Source organism: Furipterus horrens, unplaced genomic scaffold (genome assembly GCF_987537825.1).
Source record: "Furipterus horrens unplaced genomic scaffold, mFurHor1.1.pri manual_scaffold_11, whole genome shotgun sequence".
NCBI lineage: Eukaryota > Metazoa > Chordata > Mammalia > Chiroptera > Furipteridae > Furipterus > Furipterus horrens.
Window position 1 is genome coordinate 63925791 of NW_028327181.1, and position 10429 is coordinate 63936219.

General features: G+C 43.2%; 1 long non-coding RNA gene across 1 annotated transcript; it reads left to right on the forward strand.

Moving 5' to 3' along the window:
* Positions 1–1701: 1701 nt before the first annotated feature.
* On the forward strand, positions 1702–4199 carry LOC149998019 (uncharacterized). The gene is made up of 3 exons (XR_016514233.1): positions 1702–1739; positions 3732–3786; positions 3868–4199. It is a non-coding gene; the product is annotated as an uncharacterized LOC149998019 (long non-coding RNA).
* Positions 4200–10429: the final 6230 nt, after the last annotated feature.

Genomic DNA, 10429 nt, shown 5'->3' on the forward strand with positions numbered 1-10429 from the left:
AGAGTCTGACTTCTGAGCCTAGGAGCTGGGGACTAGCATGTGGGCAGCTTGCCAAGGCCTCTGGGAAGAAGTCATTGGCCAGTGCCCAGACAATACCCTCTCCCTCTCTAGTGGGCACATGGCCTTTGCTTTTTTGGATTTTCTATAAACTCCTATAATGCATTTAATTTCTATGGAGTTTAATCTCGCATTTGTGTTTATTTATGTGGTTTCATTATTTCCTCTCCCCAGTTAGATGATAAGCTTTTTGAGGATGGTTTGCCTGACTCTTCTGTCTCCTTAAAGACAACAACACTGAGAAATATTTGAAATTTTGAAATTCAATGAAAACCACTGAAAGTATGAAGATATTTAATATCAAAGGACTTCCATAAATCAACAGGGAGAAAACAAACAAACAAGGGGAGAAGAGGGCAAGGGCTGTGCGGAGCAGGATGTGTATTGATCATCTGTCACCCTCTCTGCCGATCATCTCCTGGCTTATGGGGTATGGGTTTTGTTAGCGAGGCCTTTGTTACCTCATGGCATGAAAGTGGTCTCTGATATTTTCTTTTAGTCCTTTTTATAGTATTTCTTTTATTCATAATTTAAAAAAGAAATCTGTCTAGTATTGGTTTTGTTTGTAGTGTGGTTGACTGTTTTCCCCCTACGTGAAGATTTAATTGTTTTAAAATCTTTTATTGAATGACTCATTCTTTCTTTCCTGATCTAAAAAGCTCTCTTTGGACTCTAGTCTGTTGATCTAGTTATCTTTTTTTGTACCAGTGACAGTATCACCATGTAATTCCAATTTCTTTATAACATATAAGCTGCTGCTTTTTTATCTTCTTCTTCATACATTTTGTAGGCTATTCCTGCATATTTTCTCTACCAAATACCAGCGGGCCAGGTTTTGTTTAAAAACTCTCTTGGAATTTGAATAGATTGCATTACATCGGTAGGTTCATTTGAAGGGAACTGACATCTTCACAACACCTAAGAACATGGTATCTTCACGTCGTGTATTCTTCCTAATGTCCTTCAGAAGAGTTTTAATGTTTTGATCACGTAGGTCTTACGCATTTTTTGTTAAGTCTGTTTCTAGGTACTTGATGCATTTTTATTGATATTGCAAGTGGGATCTTTCTTTCATTTTTTAATTAGTCTTTTGTGGTACGTGGGACAACTCTTGAGGTTTGCGTATTAATCATTTGATTTTGGATTCACTTACTGAATTGTCATTTTACTTGACATTAAAATTCTAGTCGATGCTCTTGCACTTTTAGGTTTGGCATCATCTCCTATGCACATGCGTTTTGTCTCTTTCCAATACTTCACTTTTCTTATTAAATTGATTAGGACCTCCTCAACAATGATGAATAGTAACAGTAATAACAGGCATCCTACTCTTGTTCTTGAACTTAAAACAAAGCTGCTGCGTTGTTTCCGGTAGATACTTTTATTTTCTTTTTCTACTTCTAAGAGCTTTTATTAGGGACTAACTGCTGAACGTTATCCAAAGCAGCCAATGAAACACATTGCCAGCTCCCTGCAAGATCCTAACTTAGGGAGTATGGAAGAAGAGTCAAAGGGTATTCAACAAATTCCTGTCCTCAAGAAAGTTATCACCTTACCTAGAAGGGAACAAATAAAGATTTAGAGATAGTGGTCATTGTGATGAATAATTGTGATGTTGCTTTCTTCTTAAAACAGTTCCGTGCGGCAAGAACACCTGTGGGCAATAATGGAGGAAAGCCAAGGTAAATATTAGTCTGACAGTTTTTAAAGTAGGATTTTACAACTAGAGGAGCTTCTTCCTGGAGGTGGCCTGAAGTGACCTCTGAAAATGGTGCGCTACTCATTTGACCCAGAAAACCCCACAAAATCATGCAAATCAAGAGTTTTAAATATTCATGTTCACTTTGAGAACACTTGGGAAACAGCCAGGCCAAAAGGGTATGCATATCTGAAAAGCCACCAAGCAGCTAAAGGATGTCACTTTGCAGAAGCAATGTGTGCCATTCTGTCCTTACAATGGTGGAGTTGGTAGGAGTGCCCAGGCCAAAGACTGGGGCTGGGTGCAGGTTGGTGCCCCCAAAAGAGTGCTGCGTTTTTGCTGCACATGCTTAAAACTGCAGAGAGCAGTGCTGAACTTAAGGGTTGGGGTGCAGACTCTCTGGGCATTGAGCACATCCAGGTGAGCAAAGCTCCCAAGATGCAGCGCAGAGTTCACGGCGCTCATGGTGGATTAACGCCCACAAGGGCTCTCAGGCCTGCCACACTGAGATGCTCCTCCCTGAAAAAGAGCAGATTGGTCCTGAACCAGAAGAAGAAGATGCATAGAAAAGAAAAGAAAAGAAAAGTCCCATAAGGAACTGAAGCAAGAAAAACTTGAAAGTAAATTTATCATAAAATAAATGCTTAGAAAAGTTAAAAAAAAGAAAAAGAAAAGAAAGAACTAGAGGAGAACTTAGAACTCTACCTCAGTCTCATTTTACAGTGAGGAAACCGCTAAGTTTGGAAAGAACACTTGTTAACTCTGATGCTTTGCCTGGACTTTGCAAAATGAGCTCCGTAGCCAAAGCTGATAGAGAGTGTGACTAGCACAGGTGCATCTGCTGCCACTGGTCCTTTAAGGAAACAGGGAGCAAAGGGGGAGGTCTTGGTTGTACTTGTTCCTGCTGGTGGTGGAGCTCTGGGGAAGGGACAGGGAAAGCCACGTGGCCTTAGGGTAAAGGCTCTGGTCTCCTTCAAGGCTGACAGAATGTAGACTATATGAGTCCTTCCTGTAAGGTGGCAGGAAAATTTCCCTTCCCCTCCTCCTGGTTTTCAGGCCCCTACTCTCTCTATTCCCTTTATCCCAACTTCATAGAGTTTTAACTGGGCAAGACCTTACGCAGTAGTTTGTCTTTTCTTTCTTTTTTTTTTAATAATAAGGAAACAGAGAGGAGGAAGGGAAATATCTTGCTCCATGGCCACATTGCTAGTGTCAGAAAGAAGATGGTGCCTTTCCAGCTGGGGGTCTCTCCATTGATTACCCCGTGCTTGGACTGTGAGCTACACTTTATGTCAGAACTCAGTACACACGTACCACACAGACATAAGTCGTTTCTAAAACAGACTCATTATGCACTCTGATTTTTTTCTATTCTGTTTCAGTCAAAAAGAATACTTTGTAGTCTAGTGCTGGTTGTGACTTGTAAACTGATTTCACAACTCACTCAGCGGTGACAGCCTGCAGTACGGAAGTCAGCAAGCTAGCTAACTTAGCTAACTGCTATTTGGACTCAGGCATTTAGTTGTGTGATTTAACTTATAGGATAAAGCAGCTAGAAAGTTAAAAGCACCTTCTTACCCTCACCCCCACCCCCAGCAAAGGGTGTATGTGGGACTAAGTCTAAATGGGACAGATGTGAAATGCTTCTGGAGAGAGCAAACTGCTTCTGCCCAGTGTGGCTGTGCAGTTTTTCCCCAATGCACTTCAGGGCGCTTGGCCAAGGGCCAGGAAAGTGCTTCAGGCTGAAAATCCCACCTGTACTCCATGCCAGACCACCCAGAGAGGTCACCCCAGAGACATGGCAGGGACATTTTAAACAGACACAGAGAACCCCTGGAAGCCCAGTGTGCAAAGAATCATTTCCAAGGTCCCAGGTCTACAGTGACTTTGCCTCTGAGTATGGACCCAGTTACCCATTTAATCCTAATAAGGCGAGGGACAAATCACTAATTGTTGGTATGCGTTTTCCTCCAAGGGGCTTTCTCTCGCGACTCCTGAATAAGGACCGACCGGTGGAAAGCCAGATGGAGGTAAATTTCAGGAGGATCAAGCACTGTGGCGGGAAAAAGTGGGGGACAGGCAGGATTCATGTTTCCCTCTCTGTTTTCTAGGAGGGCGGTTTCTGGAGCTGGCGGCGGGGTGCACATGGCCCTTTGAAAAAAGAAGAGGCACAGCATCTGCAAAACATGGGTTCCTCTGATGAGGAGGAGCCTTCAGACATGTAAATAACTGGGAGTTATTTAGAATTCCTGTCTAAAAGGGGGAAATAATGAATAGTTTCATTGTTCCTTTCAAGAGTAAAAGCTTTGACCTTCTTTTTCTCTCCCCAGAACAAAGGAGGGAGTCTCCTCTAAAACCCTGGAATCAGTAGTAACAGAAAGTGACACCTGATCCTCCTGCTGAGTGAACCAGGTTACTAATAAATTGTTTTTCTCTACTGAAATGTGTACGTTTGTAACCACCACTAGCCATGAGGGAAAGAATTAAAATGTAAATAGGTAAATATATATACACACAAATAGCACGAGCCATAAGCAAGAAAAGCAAGGCTGAAGCAGGACTCCCGGGGTAGCCAGCACTTCCTCAAGCAGCAGTGTGGTCAAACAAGGGTGAAAAGGGACTCCTCTCCCCCATGTTCCCCAATATAGTCTGTCCCCGAGAACTGGAAGATACATCATCATCCAGGGGTGTGGGTTATTAAGTCAAATAACAATTTATCCTGGTGCTCTGGCCCCTGGCTCACCAAGCGCCAGTTATGTACAACATACTTGACCCCCATTGTGGCCCCCCATCATCAGGTCTTAGGGCTGTCAGAATATTTGGATCCCTGAGCATGCCTTTACGGTGAGGCCTGTCTTCTCCCCTGAGATCTTAAACTTGCACAAACCTGTGCCCTGTCTTGGTGTAACGGGTTCTCCATCCTTACAAGCTAGTAGAAAGTTCACAGTTAAGGGAAGAAAGTCATTTCAGATTAAGACTCTAATTAGATAGAAGTCATTAAGAAAATAAGTAATTTAGTAATGTCAGCTAAATTAATAAAAGCTTATATTCATCTTTCAGTCAAAGGTTGAGTATACAATAGCAAGCTAACATAAAAAATTGAGGAATCCCTAAGGCTCGGCCCCTTACAATGTAACAGGAGCAACAGCTCTACCTAAGACACAGGCAAACACACACAGGAGACTTCCAGCCAAGATGGAGGCCTAGAGTGACACGCTCCATCTCTCTCCACAACTAAGAAGGAATACAACTACCACAAAACCAGAAATAACCAGAAGTTCCAGAAAATAAATGGAAGTCCAACGTAGGAAGTTATAAAGAAGTGGTGCTCATCCAGAAGGGTAGGAGGTGTGAAGCTGGGGTGGAGAGGTCAAACTGTGCTGGTGGTGGCAGCAACGGCGATGATGGTGGGATGGTGGTAAGCATAGACACCCGTATTTAAGGGGAGGCGAGAAGCACCTGGAGAGCACCCCTGGCTGTAGACCAGACCCGTCAGCTTGCGATTCCAACACCAAGGAAGGCAGACCCCCATTGCCTTGGACTGTGAGGAGGCCCAGAGTGGGTGGGGACAGAGGAGGAGGCTCCCAGTCTCTCAGCGGAGAGTGAACGGCAGGAATCCATCTTGGACCCCTGCCCCCACAAAAATGCCACAACATGGTGAGAAGGGCCACCCGGTTGTGACGAGTGCATGCGGCTCCGCCCCCTATAGCATAGGAGGTGTGACAGCCCTGCCCAGAAAGCAAAGGTAAACATAAAACTGCAAGGATGGCACAGATCATGATAGAGATCCCAGTGATGCAGCTGACCAGACAGCAAATATCTACTCTAACAAAACAGCAGATAGGAAATCTTTCTGAGGCACAGTTCAGAGCTTTGGTTATAAAAATGCTTACAGACCTAACAGCAGATCTTAAACAAGACAGGGAAGGAATGATGGCTAGTCCTGCTGAAATGAACACATACAAAACAAGTGGTGAGGGATCAAATCAACAAATTGGAACACAGGGAAGGAAAAAAGAGTCAACCAGTGCAGAAAGAGGAAACGAAACGTGAGGAGAATGAGGAGAGGCTCAGAAACCCATGGGACAGCTATAAGCGGGCCAACATCCAAATCATAGGGTTGCCAGAATGTGAAGAAGAAGAAGTAGAAATTGAAAAATTATGTGAAAAAATAATGAAGCAGAACTTCCCTAACCTGGGGAAGGAAATAGACTTACAGGTCCAGGAAGCACAGAGAGTTAAAAAAAAAAAAAAGGACCCTGGAAGAACCACACCAAGACACATTATAATCAAAATGTCAAAAATTAAGGAGAAAGAGAGAATTCTAAAAGCAGCAAGAGAGAAGAAGAGAATTACATACAAAGGGGTCCCAATAAGACTATCAGCTGATTTCTCAAAAGAAACTCTGCAGGAGAGAAGAGACTGGCAAGAAATATTCAAAGAAATGAAAAGCAAAAACCTACAACCAAGATTATCCAGTGAAGCTCTCATTCAGAATGAAAAGGCAGAGAAAGTGCTTCCAGGACAAAGTAAAACTGAAGGAGTTCATCAGATCCAAATCACTGTTACATGAAATGTTAAAGGGACTTGTTTAGGAGAAAGAGGATCAAAACTATGAACATTAAAATAAAAACTGTATCACAACAACCAACAACAGAAGCTAAGGAATGGAAACAAACGCAAACTAAGTAGGCAACGAGAGTGGGAAAAGAATGATAGGTAGGGGAACATTATGGGGGGAGGTCAGTGGGGAGGAGGAAGGGGGGAAAGGGAGGGAGATGGTACAGGAATTAAGAAGCATAGTAGGAGGGAGTGGAGTAGACAGGAAGATGTTGAGAAGAACTATATACACAACCAATAGGCATGGACTAAGTGGGGGTGCACTGGGCAGAGGGGAATAAAGGGAAAACAAATTGGGACAACTGTAACAGCATAATCAATAAAGCATATTTTAAAAATTGAGTTAATTATTTAGATAAGTCTAACATTGCTGGTATTTAGGAAAAGAATATTTAGTTAATAGGATCATGATTCATGTAAACAAACAATCAACATTGACCAATTAACAACCTCCTCATTTCACTTCAAATATACAGCATTATTTTAAAGATTTTTATGGGAATATGTTACAAGAAATCCTCCATGTTAAATGAAAACCACAAAGGATTTTTTTTACTTTGTTTTTATTGTCGACACTATTACAGATGTCCCCATTCCCCCCAGAAAAATTTCACAAATCAAGCAAATAGCTCACCAAATATCTTCTCTTTTTGCCTAATAAAATTAGAAAACAAGTAAACAAACAAAATGTAGGACCCAGCAAGAATTATGTTAAATTCTGAATACCTACCTTTTTCCATACCTTTCTTAAAAATGATTTTTGAGAAAGAGACAAGAAGAGAGAGAGAGAGAGAGAGAGAGAGAGAGAGAGACAAACAGAGAGATGTTGGATTTGTTGTTCCACTTACCTGTGCATTCATTGGTTGATTCTTGTATGTGCTCTAACCGGAGATCAAACCCGCAACTTTGGCGTATACTCTGACCAATGGAGTTACCCGGCCAGGGTTTTCAGTTTCTTTTTTAATTCACTTTATTTATTGAGCTTTTACTGTAAAGCAGTCACTTTCTAGGCCCTGGGGATACAGAGACAGACATAAAAGGCAAGATCCCTGCTCTTCAGGTGCTCAAATTCTGCCACAGCTTTTCTCTCTCTTAACATTGTATGGGTATAAAGTCTTATTTCCTGTTGGAGATGGAATTCACATTAGAATCACTCCGGCGACCGGCGAGCTTTGAAAAATTCCCAGTACCACGACTTCACTCCGAAGTTACGAATTCAGTGGGACTTTGGTGGGGCCTGGGCTCAGGAATTTAAAAACTCCTGAGGTGATGTTCATGCACACAGGTCTGAGAACCACAGTCGGGGTGCCGTTGAAGGCTGTTTTGGGCCAGCCTCGGGGTTTCAGCAGCGATACAAGTAACTCCCTTTCAATTTTTCAAGCCTGGTGGTCGTTTTTGGTCAATCCCACTGGACGGCTAATTAGAATCCAAAAATGTGTCAGCCAGTGTCACTTTTTTAAAAAAATGTAATCTTTGTGGTATTTTTTTTCCCCATGACCATTTCGTCCCCTTATACTCCCCTCCCCCCAGCAATCCCCACGCTGTCGTCCAGTGTCACTTTAGGAACGCCTTTGTGGAAAGCCTCGCGCAGCTCAGCCCCCGGACCTCTGGTCAATCCTTTCACCGCCACACCGCTCCGCCATCGCCCTGACTTCCAGCTCCACACTGCCTTCTGCTGATGAAGCAATGCTATAGCATGGAGGTCACCACAATTAGCTCCCTGCCTCTGACTGACTGCATCCCAGGTCCGCCTTCACAAAGAACATGATTGTTCATTTTGTTCACAAGCTAGAGTTTTAAAAAGAGGAGTCTGAAAAGGGGGAGGATCAGGCTGCTTATGTACCCCACTATTTTTGTCCTTCCTAGTCTCCCATCTTTCCATTTCTGCTTATACTAACATTAGCTTGGAGAGGAGAATTCTCTTCCAGATCACTGATTCTCAATGAGCTGGATTTGCAGGCAGCGAGCCGAAATGGCCTCTTATAAGCAAATGACATTTTTTTCCTTCTCTGCTCTCCGAGGAGCCAACTTCAAAGTGAGCTAATCTCTTTCTTAATAGGCTTTACTGATTTATGCAAGAAGTAACCGGACTACAACATCCTGACTTTTTCTTCTTGATGCAACCTTGGTAAGAATCTGAAACAGGTCATGGGGCTAAGCAGCTGCTGTGCTAGGTAGAGGTGACCTCACTGCCTTCAACTCCTGGCCCAGCCAATCCCAGGTTTCGGGGTCTGCTACTTGCAGCACTGCGGTCTGTATCAGTTAGGGATGGTTTGGGTTCTAGCATCAGAAAAGCTGACTCAATCTGGCTTAACCAATAAAGGGAACTCATTCACTCACATAACTAAAACTTCAAGAAGTAACATTAGCTTCAGGCAAAGCTTGATCCAGTGGGCCTTGAGTGCCACCATAAACTATGCCTTCAGTTTGTCCTTCATTCTAGAACATCCAACTGTAAAGAGAGTCACTTTGCTTGCAGACACTTCCACTATTTACAAGTTACCTTCTTGAGACCCCTTCCAGAGGAGAAGTGATGACCTCTCCTCCACAAAGGTGGAACCCACTAGGCTGGCCACTCTCTTCTGTTTGTTTGTTTCTGTCTGTCTGTCTTTCTGGCATGAACTTGATTTGCTGCACTCCCATCGCACGAGGTGATTTTCCCATTGGTCAAGTGACCCTGTGGAAGGTAGCTGAGCTTGACCCTTCCTCCCAACGACACTGCACGTAGGTTGGAGAATCATATACAACCTCCTTACCTGGGGAAAACCCAGCTTATATCAGTTGTGGCAGCATAATTACTAACAGTATCCCCTTTGCCTCTCAAAATGGGCTCATCCGACCAATAGGAGATCCCTGCTTGGAGGGACCCTAACAGCTAGCTGGTGGGATGGTCTCAGGGCTGATGTCCAGAGAGGTCCCTGGCTATGTGGACAAAAGATGCCGAAGTCCAGTCTGCCCTTCACCTGTAAAGTCCTGCACCTGGCACAGGGCTGGGTGCTCCAAGAGGGTGCCTTTTCTTAAGGTGCTCAGGTTAACGAATATGTGCTCATATAAATATTGGTATGATTATCGGTACACATGTGGAATGTATATTCTATATACATATAGTTGCACATTAATATCTAAGTGTACTTCATCCTGTTCAGTGGTTTCATATTTATGATGCTTTCAACTATTCTTCTTCTGATGAATTTGTTTCTCTGTCGCTGCTTTTACAAGGAGGGCTACAAGGAACATCCGTGTACCTGTACCTTTGTGTCTCATATAGAGTTTCTTGGAATACATTCTTAAAAATAAGATAGCTAGATTGAAGAGTAAGTTCACTTTAAAATTTGCTAGAAACTGTGTCATTGCCTTTCCAAAGTCCTGACTACCAAAATTCCACTTTTTGATACTAAAATGTAGTTAAAAGAAAATGAAGTGGGGCTTATCAAAAAATACTACCATATGCACCTTATTAAGGAAAGAGTGGTAAATCCTTACTGATTAATTCAACGGTTTTTGGTCTTCTGTCTGCATGTGAAATAACATGGGGGTTTAGTAAAAATCTAGATTCCCAGATCTAAACCCAAGAAATTCTACTGTGAGCATTTTAAACAACCACCCAGGGGGTTCTGGGCTGCTCTGAGAAATGATGGCACACGTTTGCATCTTAGTTATATTATTTATTAGCTGCACAGAATGTTTTTTTGTTTTTTGTTTCCAAACCCAGGGAGAAGTAGCCCCCTTTCACTGAGAGACTGGGTGCATTTCAGGCCGCTGTTTGTACAGTGCCCTGGGAGTGGTAGCTCAGTCTTACAGTCTCTCTGATTGTCACAGTCCTGTGGGATCCAGGAGCTCATGTCCCCACCTCCCACGGCCAACTAGAGCCAGATGTACAGGGGGCAGCCCCTGAGCGGCAGCTGCAAAAACCAGGGCACCGCCCGCGTGTTGCTGGCGCTGTGGAGCGCTGCAGAGGGAGAGCGCAGAGATGATGGTGCCCGCCTGTTGGAGCGTAAAGACGGCACCTGATGAGAAAAAAGAAAATCGAGAGCTTAAAAAAAAAAAAAAAAA